Consider the following 17109-nt stretch of genomic DNA (forward strand, 5'->3'; position numbering starts at 1 on the left):
TTGAAAGCATGCTCTTTAGCATCACTTAAAAAGCACTGCAGCAGGACATTCAAACTTGCAGCTGCTCTTTGTTTTCTGAATTCAAAGAGCTCATCCAAAACGCTGGGTCTCATATGATGATGAGAAGCACAATCGTGGCTTGACATGTTATAATACCCAAGAATATGCTATGAGTGCTAAGATACCCCATTCGTAGAAAGTCTGGTTTGTAATATTCACATGCTCATTGATTCAGAAAGAGGAAATTACCTTTATCTACCTTCCTGTCCCAATGTATGCTTCAGTCTCACAGGTTCCATGGAGAAAAGAAATCCTGCTTACTGCTACAAATTTTGTGCACCTCTTAGCTTCTACTTTCTGGTTGTTAATGAAGACTCATGCCTATGATTGTTTAGGAGTAGCTTTTGCCACTATAAATCAGAGCACAAATACTGCATGAAACTTCCCTTCTGGTTGTTCCACTCCTTCCCTAGGTATATGGAGAGGTCCAGGAGTCCCTTCAAGACACAGCAGGAAAACAGTAGCTACAGCTCATGTGATTTCAGGGGCATTAAAGTGTTTGAACAGGGCAAAGTTTAGTACAAAGTTTTGGTAGAAGGAAAGCACAGTGCTAAATCTTGCCACCCCTTGCTACTGGGTAAACACCCTTCAAACAGCCTTTCTGTTGTGCCAAGAGAAGAAATTACTCATCCTTAGTTATTGTGCCTGCTGGAAGTAACCAGTTACCATTGGAGTTCAGCTCTGCTGCCTGGGCTCTTCAGGTAACCCAACTTAACATTCACCAGCCAGTTAAAGCATTTCATCTATTCCTTATTTTGACTGAAACAGGTCTGAGATAATGGAGGAGTTCAGATGGCATATCTGAAGGTGCAGTAAAAAAGTAGTTGATGACTGTGCTGTCAGAGCAGAACTTGTCCCTGTGACCCAAGCACACCTTGTATTTAAGCACAGGTTCTGAATTAGAGTTTAAAAATTGCCAGATTTCACTAGACACTAAGGTGAGACTATTTTAGAAGTGACTAGTATTTATAGAGCCCGCAAAAATAGGGATCTTCAGAGGTCACATAATTCATTTACCTTTCTCTAAAAAAGACTCAACTACATTTAAACCAAAGCACAGTGCAATGTGCAAATCACAGCTCAAATAGTAGGATGAAAACTCAGTTAAAAGGGAGAAATTTTTGGAAGATGTGAAATCAGCCAATGAAAGACAAATTGGACTCTATCAAACTCAAGCTGTCCCTACTCACTTTGGATTGCACTGGAAGGGTGACTGCCAGAGCCAATCTCTTCATCTTCTCAACAATCTCACTAAAAAGATGCCAACAGCTAGTGGTTCTAGACAAGAGAAAGAAATGGAAAATATCCCATATTCATCCTGTATCCTGATGGGATTTCTCAAGACCCTATATCCTGAACATCACCTTAGGCTCCAAATAGCCAAGGCTTCACATGGCTTGCAGGCTCAAGAAAGCTGCTGCTACTTCGGTTCAAAGAATGTTTACATTTCCATGACTTCCAATGGGATCTTATTTACAGATCAGTTATTGAAGAAACACAAAATATTATCAAGTATACTTAAAGTCATGTGGGGTATGCAATATCACTTGTATTTTCCCAGTTCCCACCAAGGGATGCTACCATCCCTGGGTCTGCCTTTTGCTTGGTAAAGATTTCCCTCTTAGAGGAGTCCTAGGACTGTCTTATTGCAGAGATTACTGTTCTGACCCAAAGATTTTGACAGTGACATCCCTAAGGCCCAATGAAGGAGTAATCATCTCTTCAGTGATGTACTACCCATTGTAAATCAAAGTCCCCATAAGACCACAAGTCATACAACACAAACTGCAACTAAGGGGATAGCTTAGGAACATGTCACTGACCGAAGATGACCAAGCCTTCCCCAAACATTCGCCATATAGCACAGTGCTAGCTCTCAGGACAACCAGATAATGTTCTCCTCAGCAATCCCAACAGATTTACTTCCTCCCCTAGTCTGGGGGAGAAATCCCCAGGAAAGAAGTTCAAAGGACTTAGTAGCTTCACATAAAGAGGGACACCAAGCATCAGCCATATCCAGGTCCCTACAGGCTACCGGCAAAAGAAACATCAACAACCCACAGACCTACAAGGATGGAAAGGTTCCTTGACAGCCTCCAGCCAACCAAATACTGCACAGGAAATATTTTAGAAAACTCTTCTGTAGAAATCAGGAAAAAAAAGATGCCTTTTCCCATCCCACAGAGCACATAGTGGAAGAATGGTGCTGCTGTGGTCAGTGACAGAGAAGCAGTTCTCCACATTTAAGACTTTGCTCTCACTCCAGGTACTATTTCATCTTCATATTCTCTTGAAGAAAAATCTTTCCCTTTTCCATTCCCCTCAAGCTTGGGACAGACCTAGAAGGAAAAGGAGCTGTTTTGTTTCTTCTCTACTCAAGCTAAATCCAACACAATGTGTATGTGTTTGTGTAAAAGCAGAATTTTCTTGGCAGGCTAGAGAGAAGCAAGTCTGGCAGGGACCCCAGCTTTGATGGTGAGACTTTGCAGGAGGGTATTCAGCCTGCCACAGCTTTTCTTTCCCACAACAAACACCTTTTAAGATTCTCACCTATGGCTATTTGCTTCCCTTAAGAACTATCCCAAACAAGAGAGAAATTGAACTACAGTGCTGAAGAAAGACTTTATACTAGCTGACATTAATGGAAAGGTGTATATTTAGTGGGGAAGAACAACACAAAAATGAAGTACTAGTATAAAAAGAAATAACACTGAACTATAGCAGCAAGCAGCTGCCTGGTGTTTCTTACCAAGCCAGTCCTGGCAGTCCACAATTAACTCCTGTGTACTGATTCAGCAACAACTGGCTCCTAAAAGGAGCCAGGTTGAATCAAATCTTGTGTAAATAGAGTCAGAAACTTTCTGAAAGGGAAAGTCTCAGGCAAATTTATGCTCTCAATACCTCTAAGACAGGAAGTAGGACAAAACTAAGTGGCAGCTATTACAGCCTTTGCTATACTGTCTTGGCTAATAGCTTCAACTCACTAGGGGCTAACCAGTTTCACACAAACACAAGAAATTAAAGAAAAAATAATACTGGCCCCATGAAGAGAACAACATGTAACCCACACATCACTGTACGCTCAGTAGAAGACTGACAAAGGCCAGGCATCACTGCTGTATTCACTTCCATTATGCAAATGTCAATTACTAAGTGAATAATCACTTAAACTCTAGCAGTGCCTAGAGTTCCTATCAGGCTCTAGGAAAAAGGCCTGCAGGTGCAGCAAAAAAACAATCTCCACTCTGATGTTTAGATTACGACCTGCAAACAAAACACAAGTTCCCTCTCTTCAGACAGGGTGCACATAAGAACAGCTAAGGGCTTTGATCTTCACAAAATACAAATAATGCTGGGCAAAATAGGAAGCTCATCTGAAGAGGGAGGAAGAATAACCTGGACAGGTGCTTTGTGCAGTGTAGAAGCATGCAGGAGGTTAATGGGTGCACAGGCAGAGGGGCCAAAGCTCTTCACTCCTCTTCCCTTAAAAGAGCACCTGATCACAACATCTGCAGCTCCAAACAAGGAGTGCATTTATTCTGTGTTCTGTCAAGTGATTTAACAGTTACTTTGATGGCAGTTTAACTCTATTCCTCAGCTTTGTTACAGATGTCCAGTGCAGAACCACAGAGAGCACTCTTGTCACTCTCCCTTTTCTGAATCTGTCCAACACTTCGCAATTTTAGTGGCACTCTGGAGCTGAAAAGCAATCTCAAAAGGGTTAAAATTCAGAGACACAAATGAAAATGCAATTAATAAATCTGCTACATAAAAGATCCTCATGCTCTTAATGCAATTGGCAAGGGTTGAACATTTTTCCTTGGGCTTACTCTACTCCATTACTACAATAATGCATGGTAATATAGTTAGTATTGATTTGCCGCAAGGTACATGTACATCTGCAAGCTAACAGAGAAAAGGGAGAGAGTCTCTCTCCTTGAAATGCTGGAATTACTTAATTATCTCAGGAAAATGACATGCAGATTTAACAGCACAGGGAAGGGTAAGGACTGACTTTCCCCATTCCCAAAGAACAGAGCATAACGCTTCTCTGCTATGTGATCTCCATGCAAAGCAAACACTCCTGGTTTGTTATTATTAATTACCCCAGCTCCTATCACTGGAATTCAGAGGTGTTGATATTTCGCATCACTCCCAGCTATGCTTGCTATTCATAAATCATCCCGAGAGGAGCTGCCAGGAAAGGAGAGGAAATACTAAAGGAAACTCATAAGCAGCTCTAAATAGGCAGCTGCTGTTTGAAGAGGCTGCAGTCCTCTCCACAGAGTCAGATGTAAACCAGTATTAGTGTTACAAGACAGCAGGAGATATACACCAAAGACAGAGCAGCGTGACAAGGAAACAAGTATTCGGATAGAAAAGGTAAAGGAAAGCAGATGGCCTGGGGGATTAACCTTTCATCTTCATATCCACAGGTTAGATTGGATTAGATGGTCTGATAAAAGCTGAAAGGCACTATTACGATTATTAATCTCTAAGGGGTTGACTGCCATCCAAATGGAGAAAGAGGTGATAGTTCTAGTGGTCAAACTAGCACTGGTTTTCCCTTCAGAGTCTGGAGCTAATAATTTAAAATCTCTTTTCCAGTTTTCCATCTGTAAAATGGAGATGAAATTGCCTCACTACTTCAAAGGTGAAGTTCTGACCGGAGTTTTGGTCATCCCACACCTCCTACTCCTTTATACAATTATATCTTCCACAGAAAGCATTCACTCTCCTGCACCTCACAACAGCTATGCTTAAGCTATTGCTCCTTTTTAGAGGGGTGTTATGAGTAAAGAACTGAGAAACACAAGCTTGATACCTGAGAGATTTCTATCAGCCAAGTTACTAGACTGATGACCACACTGTGACTAACACCACTCAATAGCCTTCTGACTGGTAGTAGGACAACACCAAATCAGATATAGGTGAAAAAAAGAGGTTAGGGTCACCTGGACCCCACTTTATCCCAAGATAGAACATTCTTCATTCATAGCTTTTTGTTGACCCTTTTTAAATATCATTTCAAAGTTACAAACAGCTGAGACTTGAAAGCAAGGTTTGTAGGAAAAGAATGCTAGCTTCTGATAGATCACTCAAGGTATCTTGAAAAAAAAAGAGAAGCTTAAAGGCACACAAACCCTTTATTTAGCCACACATCATTACCAATTCAGGTTTTATATTTTGAACAAAGGAAAGGCTCTTCCCTTCTTTCTTCCTTTCTACTTTTTTTTTCCCTTTCAGTTTATCCCAGAGAAACTAAAGATTTCAGGATTTTTTTTCTTTTTTCCATTGTGAAGTGTGTGTTTTTTCCCTTTTTTTAAACACTGCACCTTTTCAGTACTTATTCTGCATTTCAGTACTTATTTCAGTACTTATACTCTAGCTTAACAGTGTAGCAAAAGAAGCAATGAAAGTAACACAGAAACAGAACAAGAAATCAGCTGGAAATTATTCATACCAGTATTCTGTAATACACTGAAGAAAAAAGGGATGAAACGAGGTTAAAATATGATCTTCAAACACCACTGATCTGAAATTCTGAACTGCTATGGTTTCTGGTCTCAGTGAAAATTGGAGGGAGGAGAGGATAAAAAAAAAATCACAAAGACCTTAATAGAGACTTTTTCTTTAATTCTTCAAATTTTTCTCTAAAGAATTGTTGAACTTTTTTTTTTTTTTTAATGAAAAAGATTTAGTGGATTGCTGTGAAAATTTTACAAATAGCAGGTTCAGCCTGCTTTCCACAAGTGGATTTGTCATCATAGCATTTTTATGTTGCAGTTAACTTTCCCCAGTCCAGACTAAACAAAATTTCTTATTCCTCTTGCTAGAGTTTCCCCTATACTGCCATCTCCACTGTACAGGAGATTCAGAAGTACTTTAAACCGGCAACTAAAGAATCTGCATAGGTCTCTCATTGAGGTCCACCTTTATCACAGAAGTAGACACAGGAGGGAGCTCACACAACCCCATTCACGCTGAGGTTATATCTCTCCCTGCAGCGACCAAAGTGAACATCTCTGATTCTCAATTCAAGGGTGTTTTAGGTCTTTGACTTAAATTTCCATGTCTGCTAGAATACAGGTCTCCCTTTTTAGGCAGCAGAGCAACTGATACATGACCCTCTCCAAATCAGAAACAAAATCTATAGCAGGGTTGGCCAAGTCAAGACCAGAGGGATGAAATCTTCACCAGATTTGGCAGTGTGAGTCTGTACTTACACCTGTGATGTAACACTGCTTTTATATTCTTGGCTGGTTTGTTTTGGTTTTGGGTTTGTTTTTTCTTTTATTTTATTTTTGCTGCTGGTCCTCTACTTCCTTCTCCATGCCAGACCTCACAAAGAAAGCCCTAGGCATTTCTCTTCTTCAGCCTCCTCCTGTTCTGCCTAAGATGGGTGTCCACTCATGTATCAAAATCAGTCTCATGAGAAAGAGGAAGCAGGACTTCTGAAGGCTTTTTCTTAATTTGTGCATCTGCCTAGGCAAAGCACTAGAAGGGAATGCCTGCTGAACCATTATATTCTTTTCTACAACAGGTTTTATTCCCCTTATTGTGTCTCTCTTTACTGTTGTTCTTCATGGTATATTTTGTAGAATCAAGTCATAGAGTGCTTTTGTTAGAAGGTCGTGTAGTCAACCCCCCCTTCTATGGGCAGGGACATCTTTCACTAGATCAGACTGCTCAAAGCCCCATCCAACCTGATCTTGAACACTTTCAGTGAGGAGGCAGTCACAACTTCTCTGGGCAATCTGATCCTGTGTCTCAGCACCCTCATCATAAAATATTCCTTACTTATGTTCAGTATAAACCTACCGTCTTTCAGTTTAAAACCATTGCCCTTTGTCCTGCTGCCACAGACCTTGGTAAAAAGTTTCTCTCCATCTTTCCTATAAACCTCCTCTGAAAGACCACAATAAGGCCTTCCCAGAGCCTTCTTTTCTCCAGGCTGAACAACCTTGACTCTCCCAGCCTGTTGTCACGAAGTGTTCCAGCTCTCTGATGAGTTTTGTAGCCCTCCTCTGGACCCACTCTACCAGGTCCTTGTTTTTCTTGTGTTGAGGACTCTAAACCTGGATGCAGTCCTCCAAGTGGGCTCTTGGAGAATACTTCGAGAGGGGTAGAATCCCCTACCTTGAACTGCTGGCCATGTGTCTTTTTATAGAGGCCAGGACATGATTAGTCTTCTGGACTGAAAACACAGATTGCCAGATATTGTCTAGTTTTTCATGCACCAAAATAAAAATATTTAAATCTGGTACTTTAAACCAAGTTCACTTTCCTCATTACAAATTCAGTAGGACATGAGAATCCAAAATTAATTCTTACAGGCACCCAAACTGAATTCTCTAAAGGGAGAATCTACTGCCATAGCCTTTACAGGCTGCTGTTTCCACATTGCACACCTAAGGTCAGGGAGCCTTAGGGGCTGCTTGCAGTACAGTTAAATGAAGCTTTTGATCAAATCACCTTGCATTCAAACAGCTGTGAGGAGACACTAAGATGAAGTGTTTGCTCATTTGTCAGACTATGGCCAAAAAGAGCACATCACTTTATTCCAACAGATATTTCTATAACAAATGGAGTAGGCACTGGCAGTGGAGCCTATTATTCTAGCTTTTCCTTCTTTCTTTAATATCAGCAGTGCCAGGTAAATTTTGGAGAGAAAGGCAATTTCTTTTTAACTTTTTCAGAAAAGGTTTTATATTTCTTTACAGTCTTCACACTATGAAACCCAGCTTAGTCATTGTCTTTGAGAATAACAGTCTAACAGCTGCAGTAGCAAGAATTAATCTGGGTGTATTAGAAGATCCCAGCAGAAAGCACATGTCCAAGAAGTCATCATTAGGTATAAGGCAGGTTGCTGGCTTTTAACTTCTTTCTTCTTTTCCTAATTTCTAATGCTCACAATTGATGTAGGGATGTGATTATTAACCTTCTTGCAAACCAGTGCTGAGATGCTGCTGCTAGTTGTCTTCTTTCCGGTTGAAACCATACAGAAACCCCCAACTGGTACATTAGCTTGTTGGCTTCTCATCATTTGCAATGTGAGATGTGTCTTCTTTTGGGGGGTGGAAGCCTAGTTTCATTTAATTTATCATTTCCCCATTTGTCTTGTACCTACAGGCACAATTTTTCTGAGAAGCCTGTTTTTCTGCATTGTGATGGTGTACTTTTACACCCCTGGAGAGAACAGACATTCTGCATTACCATCTGAGCATACTCAGCAGGGTATCAGACAGTGCAAATTTCTCAGGGGCTGCTCCTCTGCCTCATTCATTACTGAACAAATAACTTCAGAATGAAAGCATGAGTTAGCAACCCCAACTGCTCCGAATATACCCTGTCATGAGAGGAGTCAACAGAACATACATGACGTTCTTATCTCCTTCTTCATTCTTATCTCCTCCTTCTCTGAAAACCCCAGAGGGTTTTGCAAATTGTATCATTCTTGAAGAGGAAGGCAGGTCATACCATTGATTTTTTTTTAATGTTTTAAAGAATATAAAATTAGAACAGACTCGACTGAGCAACTAAGATAGTATCAATGGCAGAGTGAACTAAAAAATAACCAAAAAATAACAACAGAATCCTTGATGCTGCTCCTCCTTCTGACACAGGCATAGTGTCACAACCCAGTACGCCAAGCTGTGGTGATTTGGTTCACAGCCAGGGCCAAGCCCTGGGCAACAGGGGAGGTCATGCTAAGATTCAAAAATTCCCTTGGAGGAAATTAAAGTGAACCGACACCAAATGGCTGATGAGTTAGATTTATTAGAGCCAATGAAGACTCTCAGTAATGGACCAGAGTGCAGGGAAAATGGGAAGAAAAAGGAGAGATAGAAAGAGAGAGAGAGAGTTAAGAAGTCAGAGAAAAATAAAGAGGTCACCACCCCTTGGATCCAGAGTCCAAGTCCTTCAATGGCAGGTGTACGTCCCAGCAGGGTCTTCTGTGGTAGATGCAACACGTGGACCCCAGAAGTTGTGGTCCTTTTATACCATTTTGGAGGGGGGGCGGTCTCTCCAAGTCCCAAAGGGAGATGTACAGAGGGAAGTGTGCACAGAGAGGTGAGCACTCCGCTGCAATGTTTGCCATCGGCCTTTCCGTGGCACTGTTCCAGTGGTTTTGAAGTGAGAATTCCCACCTCCACAGAAATTCTCTCTTTTCATCATTAAGCCATTCTGCCAGGCCAGCAGCTCTCCTTGAGAGCTATTAAGGGCTACCAAAGAACATCACCAGTCCTGTCTGTTCAGACCAGGTACGTCTCGCATTGTTTTGAGACACTGGAGTCACTGGGCTCTCGCACACAGACACGTTTTCTGCACCTTTAATTCATTTCGTTCACTGCCCTGAGCAGAGTTCTAAAACTCATTTCTAACAGGGACTGCGCTTCATCTCAAAGGGGATTTCCTCATTATTTATATGCTCCCTTTCCCAACTCTGTTGCTTCAGAAGAGAAGTCTTATTCATTCTTAGACCTGCAAACTGGCTTTTTGCATACTCCACAACCCTCCTCATCTTGCATGGGTCGTTGAACTATGCTTGTTGAGACTGAAGGCCATAAGTCCCTGCCCACTGAAACAAACCCAAGGCAGACAGAGCTCATGATACAGAGACCACTTATTGACACTGCATACATGGCGGCAGCACTATAAACTTTCTCTACCACACAATTCCCTGACACACAAACCCACCTCCAGCCCCTTGCTGCCCTGGTTCACAAGATTTCAATTGTCACCACAACAGTTGCGTCCTAAGAGCACTTACGTCACAGTTACCACAGTACAGATATCTCTGCTATCTGACTTGGACTGTTTGTCCTTCTCATAGGGACGAGATAGCACGAGGAAACCTTAGGACCATGAAAAGAAGTGACATTTTTACTAGACTCTTGCCATTTTGTGTCAGAGGAGGTATGTCTTTAAACATACTGTTAATTAGAAGCATAAAACTATCTAGTGCTCCTTTCCTCTTCCCTCCCCTGTTTCTTTCACAGTAGTAAATTTTATCCCCAGATGTCATCTACTTTTTCCTAGCTGTTGCTTGTTTCTGTAGAAGAGGGAATAAAGCTAAATATTTTCAGCTAAACTACTTTTCTTGTTCAATGTTGTGCCCTCTTTTTAGCAGGCAGGATAAATGTTTGTTAGAAAATGTACTTTGACAAAGGACAAAAGTACTTTCCTGCTAATTCCATCTGCAAGAAAGGTGAGAGCTCTGCATGGCTCACTGAGTCTGTAACTGTACCAAAGATATAAAAGGTGCCAGTTTAAAACCTAATCCCAAGGCCCTTGCATGAGTGGTCCATTAAAGGCAGAACAAATTTACTCTTTGCTCACATAGATCTACACTGTTTGTCCATATAAAGAACTGAGAATGAAAGAAATTTGGAGCCAGAGCCTGTTTTGAATTGCACCACTTTAAAGAACCTCTCCAGAAGTCAAAGGATGGGCTTTTAATTAACGTTGGCAACACATGGAACTAAGTGAGGCAGATATAGATAGCCTTTATGTTAACAAAGGTGGTATCAGTTTATATGCTCTAGTATCTCTGAATGATAGGCTTCAAAGACAAAAGATACCTCCTTCATAATGTACTCACAGTAACTGCTGTGTATGGATTCACACTTCATTAGTTGCTGAGGTTTAATCAAACCACTTCTCTAAGCAACACTGCTTGAATATCGCATTTTCTAATTATCCCTGCATCCCAGTGATGTCTGAAAGTGTCAAGGAATTGATTGCTTGATTCTGAATATTCCATCACTTTCAACATTTCCAAAGCAAACAACTCCTTTTCCACTGGGAAATAATATCTAGGCTAAATCAAGTTATGAAGTACTAAAAGAAAACTACCCTCCTCCATATTAATCTTACACCATTTTTGATAGATCAGGACATCAAGTTTTGAGATCTAATGAGACCTGTGTGCTCTGAAGCAACTCTTCAATTGATAAGTGAAGAAATTAACAACCTGGTTTCTGTCATGGAAAAAAAAAATATGTATGACAGTTTGTTTCCAAGCTGGTTTGAGTGTGGAGGAATTCTTGACTTGTATCTTGACTGTCAAGAGGTGCATTGCTTGAATGAATTTCAACACTCCTTGGGTACCTGCCTCAGAAAACCCTCTGTGTATTGTGTATTTGAAAAAATGGAAGCCAAATAATAGTTTGTCTGATTCTCTTCCATATGCTAAAGCTTCTTAAATCCACTGTGAATCCTCCTTAATATCGACATGAATTACAGTCATACTGTGACACCCTAAACAATGCACAGGATATTGGTCTGTGTGACAATGAGACCTGCTGAATGATTATCTCTTGTGGAGATCTGTCTGTTGGGGACCAGAGGAGATAGGAAAAAGGATGGATATTGTCTCTGAACCTTAGAAAAGGTGCTGGTATGGACAAAGGCAAAACACTGACAATATTTTATTTAGATGTGACGTAAACCTGGCTTCCACATACGGCAATCCTGATCTAAAGGCTTTCATGTTAGAGTGCATATTGTACCCACATCTCCAATTGAGTTTGTTCCTTACTGATAAATAACAATATTGAGATAAGACTAGTAAATCCCAGAGGAATAAGCACAAGGTTAGGCTTTAAATAACCAACAAATCCAGTAGAGAATAAGATCCCACTGCCTTTGTACTCAGTCCATGGGAATAAAAATTAATTTAGCTCAGGGTCGGTCTGTCTGTAGTTCCTTGTACTTATTCTAGCCAACATACCTCTTGGCAAGCAAACCAGCACACCCCTCACTTGAGCACTGCTCAGTCCGGTGGACTGAAAAAAGAGACTCTGCCCTCTACAATCACTCTTCCAACATCATTCCCTATTAACTACTCTGAGCATTTCCACATTTCCTCTTATTTCCTGTTTCCTCATTGGTTTAAATCCTGCATCACAAAATGGCAAGACTCCTTTTGAGATAACCTCAGAAAAAAGTATCTTAGCCCATGATGGGGTTTTCAGCAGCTCTTGGTAGTGGCCTAAATTAAATTTCTTTGAGGAACAGCAAAAATTTTCACCCACAGCACCAAGAGCAGTATTAGGTGCTTCAGATAACCCCACTTAAACTCTGAAACAGCATTTTTCTCTGCACTGAACTTTACACTCCTCATTGCACTACAGATGCCATTTATATTAAAAATCAGAAGTAGACAGGAATCCTACAGCAGTTCTTGAAGTCCTTTTTCTCCTTCTGCCAAACTACAAAGCACAGCTGAAGAGCACAAAGATGTTTATGTTCCCAAGAAGAGCAGCAGTGCTTTCTTTTTTGACTAACTCTGGGCTTGGCACATGAACTCTGATTAACTCCTGTTGTGTTAAGTCCGTTGTCTGCAAACTGCCACCATTTCCTGCCTCCAGCCCCTCCACCAAACAACAAAAAGAACCCCACATATTCAAGGGAAAAAAAAGTAGGATCAGAAAAGGGGGGAAAAAAGAGGGGAGTTTCGTTCTCACTTTCTGAAAGACAAATGTTTCTTTAGAGGCAGAGACAACAAGGCTTTCATAATGTCTGCTAAGATGAAGAAAAAAATATTTCCAGAAGTGTGAAGGAAATCTGCTCCATTAATCCATTTGCATTTTACCCCGCCCCCATAACATTAGATAACATTCTGTCTCCCCCCTCCCAAGATGGCATTCTGCATCACAGCTAGTTTGAAGCCACTGTCATGCCCCATTAAGCATTAGTGGATTTTTTTCAGCCAATACAAGTATTTAAAACCTGCCCAGAAAGCACATTAATCAAACAGATCTACAGTTGCGTGAAATCAATGTTTTTACATGTACCATATTTAATAAGAAATGCACTGTCAAGCATCTTCAGCATGCCCAAGTGGCATAGCTCATTGAATCTCCTGGTTTATAAAAGAAACATGTAGAAGCACAATGCCTTTGATATGCCTACCTCCTCCATATTTTTTGTTTCCTTAAAAAAAAAAAAAAAAACCAAACCAAAAAAAACAAAGATAAAATCTAAATATAGAAGCAACTGACAAAATTTAGTACAGAATATAACCTGAGCAGGGTCATAAAGCCCCTGTCAGATCAGAATACGATTGATTTACCTGTGTGAGAAAACTAATATACATACATACATACATATATATATATATTCACATGCCCCATAAAATTTATGGCTCCCATTTCAGAACAAAGGTGACAAATACTTGTGCAATTTAGAAAATGGACCACTTTCCACGATCTAGCAAAGATACACAGCATGCTGTGTTCCAATTACAAACTAAATGGCACATGTTCACTAGCAAACAGGAAATGGAAAATTATTTGCTTTGAATGCCTTGCATCGTGAGAGAGAATGTCAAGTGGCACGGTACAGAAAACATCTTCAGCATGCATTTAATCCACACAGATCAACACTTCAGGCTTTGCACATAAATTAGTGACCAGCACATCAAACACTCCTATCCGATGACACAATAATAGCATTACCCAGCCCGACAATAAAACATTCATTTATTCATAAGCCTGTGGTTTTGGTTGCTGGAAGCTCCCAGGAAAACCTGCCACTTCTGAACTCGTGTGTGCAACATGCAGGGCATAGGCTTACCTTTCATGTGGCTAGCTGTGGCAAAATTGAAAGTCACCTTAGAAACATGGGTAAAAGATGGCAAGTCTTTTACCACTGGAGGGAATTGCAGTGTTTTTCCAGGGTGTGTCTGTCTTTCTCCCTTTTACCTTCTTCCTGTGGCATTGGAACAGCCCTAGACAAGAGACAGCAGAGAGGCAGACTGATCCCTGCATTATGGAAGAAGTAAAAGAGAGCAACTTTAAGCCAGTATCATAGGAACTGCAATGGGGCCAGCATCTGTTCCTGAGAGGTCAAAAGCTACTAAAACACTGCTCTCTGATTTTTTTCTGGCTTACATCACCCTGACTCCATGAGCTGCAAGAGTGTCCCCAAAAAAACAGCTCTACTGAAATGAATGCAGTTACTGAAAATTTACACTAGGACCTGAATCTACCAAGGCACATCTCATGTGTGTGGAGGTAAGAACATCATATGTAATCACAGGAAAGGAAAATTAAGGGCTTAACTAAGTGAATAACCAAGAGAAAGCAACATCCATGTTGTCTTCATACCCTCCTATTTCCATACAAAATAAAACAAACCTAAATGGGTTTTGCCTAAATGGAAGGGGGAAATGCCATTCACCACAGTAACCCTTCATCCAGCATCGGCTTCACAGCTTATCTTCCTGCACTGTGGTTAACCAAGAGGGGGAAACAAATAGAACATGCAACCTGCAGCTTGTATTTCAAATACAAAAGGGTGTACCCACCAGCAAGGAAACTGGTTTGGCAAATTCAAACCCCTGCAAACAGGAAAAGCATGTACAGAAGCTTCTAAGAGAAAAAAAAAAAAAAAAAGTATAGTACAGCTTTAAAAATCCCTGCACAGTCAGGATTGCCCTGAGACAAAGTGAAGGTGCTGGAATAAATTCACTGTGCTTTCTTTGTCATCATCTGAACTAAGTACAGGAAGGGCCTGGGGCAGAGCTACTAGCTAGGAGCACACAGTGGCCAGCACAAACTGAGAAGATATCCTGCAGAGGTGGACAGAGATGTGGGGACATTACCACAGCAGCCGTTCAATGCAACCCTTGGGTGTGAAGGAGAGAGATTGCTCACTGGACTGGTGAATATGGGCACAGGCAGAAGATAATTTAAGGGTGCTATCTGGTTCCACATCTCCTTTCATTGACATCACTGGAGTCTGCCAAACGAGATCAGGCTACTGGGATGTCTACTCACTATTTTGCTCTAAATAGAGGCCAGTATCAGCTGCATTATAAGGAAATACGTTCCCACCCCACCAGAGCTACAAAATTGTGTGTTGCTCTTAAGTGGAAGAATCAAGGGTCACAGAAGTGAGAATCAAACAACATATGCCAGAGGTTGAAAAATTCAGCTTTGTATTATTGCATATAGTAAAGGTGATCCTTTAAAATCCAGCCTCTCCCAAATTCTGAAAGAAAGCAAAGAACTCCCTACCTGCTTTCAGAGAAATGGCAAATCTCAAAACAAAACCAAAACAAACAACAAACAGACAAAAATCCACAAACCAACCAGTGATAGCAAGGGAGTAACATCAATGCAAACTTTCAGTCTTTTCTTTAAACTGTGTTTTTCATCCATTTTGCCTTACAACACAGTACAAATTACAGAGCTAAAGAAACCCCTGATTCCAAACATAAAAGCCCAGAGTAACAAGGCTGTGGTCTGAAGGCTAACTGCTTTGCCTTTCTCATACTTGGACAATCCTTGCTCTGTTCTGTGCAGAGAGGGAAACTGTCCACAATGCTCAGGCCACGTCCTCCCGGATAGATGAGCACCTAACATATCAAAGTGGATTTCCCCAATGCACTCCCTGAATTTTCAGTTATTTCAAAAGAACAACAGCAAACAAAAGCTCAACTGTGAGTGCATCCTGAACTCCCAATCTCCTAGAAAAGACTTTCCTTCATTCACTGCTGTAGCAGTTCTTATGGCTGCCAGCTACACCACAGTACTCCAGGGCAAGTCACAAAATTCTCTATTCCTTTGAGAGAGGAATAGTTCAGAGAAGCCATTGTCTGTGTGACTAGATACATATACCCCATGTCAGGATTGGCTTTGAGAAGTGGGAAACCATGTTAAGGGAGAAGAAGGAGAACTTTCCACATCCACAGAATTTGGTCGAGTAGCTCTGGCAGTAAGTCACTAAAAGACCACACCTGGGACTCTACCATATTGCTTCTGGTACAGAAATTGTCAGTGCCAAAAACTGGTTTTGTGCTATGGACACAACGCAGAGTAGGAAGAAAAATTAATAATTTGCAGCCATCCAGCCAGGACTGTCCTAACATAGCTGGAGGACAAATACAGCTTTATATTGCATGTACAGCAGGAGCAGCAAATATCAGATGCACTGCATACCACTTGTGGGCCTAGTTCCACACTTCAGATTAGCATGGCACAAGAATCAGACAATCACTGCTACTCACTGGGCCTGGCCCTCCAGCCAGTCTTTTACCCAGAGATGTGATCACCCATCCAAGCTATGAGTAGCCAGTTTCTCCAGGAGAATGCTATGGGAAATAGTGTGAAGAGCTTTACTGAAGTCCAAATAGAGAACATCCATAGACTTATCTCCTAAGGAGATCATCTTGTCATAGAAGATCAAGTTAGACAAGCAGAACCTACCTTTCATAAACCCATGCTGACTGGGCTGGTCACCTGGTTGTCCAGTACACGCCACACAATGACACTCAATGCTCCATGCAATGACATTTGCTCCATGACCTTCCCTGGCACTGAGGTCAGGGTCAGTGACTCTGCTTTCCACTAGTGTCTGACACCAGACCACACAGCACAAGAGTTAAACTCTTTCACCAGGACACAAAAAGATGGGAATTCCCAGTCAATGAAACACAAAACCCCACTCCTCAATACTAAGCTCTTGTTAGACTGGTTTCTGAGCCAGCTTCAATACTGTCAAGAAGGTTTGTGATGGAAAGATCAATTTTCACAGGCTGACCCCTTTGATTGTGACCCCTGGCACACAATCAGAGCAACTGAGCAAACTACAGAGCATTGACTGTAAAGGCAGCTGATGTGAGGAGCTTTGCACCTCCAGGTCAGGTCAACAGCTGCAGTTCCCAGTGCCTGTGAGGGGGGAAGGCAGACATTAGCAGCAAGAGGGCGAGGATATTGCCCAAAGTCATTTCTCACTGTAGCAACTGTTTCTATAACTTTTTTTTTTTATTTTTCAGAAACTGTGTATCTTAGGAGCCAGTTTCACCCTCCTAGAAAGAGTTACAGGAAATAAAACAGGAATCAAGTAAGCCTACTCACATGTTCAAAGGCAGAGAAATACAGCCCATAGCTCTGACATAAAACAGCAACTCGAAGCCTCCAGCTGCCCTCCCTTGCTAGATGTGAGCATACACCACCAGAGCTTGCCACCAGGCACCAGCAAAGGCTGAAGAGGTGAAGAATCGTCGTTGTTTAACCCTAGCCAGCAATTAAGCAC

This window comes from Indicator indicator, chromosome 7 (assembly GCF_027791375.1).
Source record: "Indicator indicator isolate 239-I01 chromosome 7, UM_Iind_1.1, whole genome shotgun sequence".
NCBI lineage: Eukaryota > Metazoa > Chordata > Aves > Piciformes > Indicatoridae > Indicator > Indicator indicator.